The following is a 1,707-nucleotide window of genomic DNA, read 5'->3' as shown; positions in this document are numbered from 1 at the left end:
CGGACATACGCACGTGTATGGGTGCACAAGACACATACATACATACACACACACACATACATACATACACACACACACATCTTACCACATACACACACACGCAACCGCCCACATACACATACACACACACGCAACCGCCCACATACACATACACACACACAATAACAATACATACACCCTCTCAACCTCGTGCACGCACACATAAATATATATATTAAGTGCATGCTAGTATATAAAATCGTATTTGTAGCCTACATAGTATATGTTTTTCTAAATTGAATACATGGCTACTAGACGATGCAATGAACTGTACTTGTACCGAACATACGTATTGGTAGATTTACAATCTGGAGTCAACTACACCACCAGATACATAGTTATTATTTAAAGTAAATGGAAACAAAGTGAGTGCTAAATTTCACCTTCGAATTTCACCTCGGTATAGGCATGTATTATTAGATTTATACGCAAACATGTGCTCCTAATTGGATAAGCAAATCTGTCAATAAATGCTACATTTGGATATCTGAATCATTTTCTACGACTCGGCATGTCCTTAGAATAGCAATCCGTAACAACCTATGTGTATGCATGTATACTCCTTACAGTGGTTCATATAGCCTTCACAGTTTCAAGCGACATGTATATGGGCTTGTATGAGAGTAAGGTCATCGCTGCTTGTTGAAACAATCATTTACTAGCAATCAATATTATCGTTTGACAAGCGTACTTTTATGTTATAAAGTATATCACACATAGACACACAATAGTATATGCACTCACATACAAAAATTTCACCTCTGTATGTTCATTCGGTAAATATGGGGACGGATATCAGGGGCAATCCCACCCGGCTGTGTTGAGGTTTGGTCAATGACGTATATACGTTGCTTGGTTTTTCATACGTCCGGCTATAATGCGTTCAATAAACTGTTATCACGATTGTGTCGCCATCAGTAGTGTATTCAAACCGAAATCAACCACGTTCTCGGTATTCGCTTTTGGCTCTACAATTAATTCTTTTACATACTGAGACCCTTTAAGACTAGACCTGAGTCGTATAACTAACTCTGTATGTGCTTCCCATCACCCACAGGTGTCGTCCCGGCAGTATGTAATCACACACTACGCCCAGGGTCGGCGGCTTACGCTAAATAGAGACGATCACTCGTACTCAGCCACCACCACAACCTCAACGGCGCACGAAGCGCCTGTACGGCACCCCATTGGTGTGAAGTGTGATGTAATTGACCCGCACAAGGCTGAACTCGAGGGCAAACGGGCTGCAGAGGTGCCTGAGATGTACTGTATATTCGGTGTAGTCGGCTTGGTCCAGCTGTTAACAGGTTAGTATACGTTGAACGTTTAATTATAAACTCAGCACCGGCTTACAGCGCTCAGTGGTTTGCATGGAGATGTTCTGCACCATATATTGAGTGGCCGTATGGGGTTCGGTTGTGAGGGGTAGAGATAAATTTGGGAGATGCAATATGAATGTGAACTGCTCTGACGGGTATGCTATAATACATGCAAAAAGGGGAGGCAGATGCATGTACGTGCGAATGATTGATTTACGTTGTTTGAGCTATAAATATATTCCGCACACATTCGTAGCAATATCGGGTGAAATGCTAGGAGCCTAGACAAGTGGTTGTAGCTCAGTTTTCACATTCATCTCCCAAATTTGCAGACAAAAAAATACTCTGC

Source organism: Sphaeroforma arctica (genome assembly GCF_001186125.1).
Source record: "Sphaeroforma arctica JP610 unplaced genomic scaffold supercont1.1668, whole genome shotgun sequence".
In the NCBI taxonomy this organism is placed as follows: domain Eukaryota; class Ichthyosporea; order Ichthyophonida; genus Sphaeroforma; species Sphaeroforma arctica.
This window is presented reverse-complemented; position numbering follows the sequence as displayed.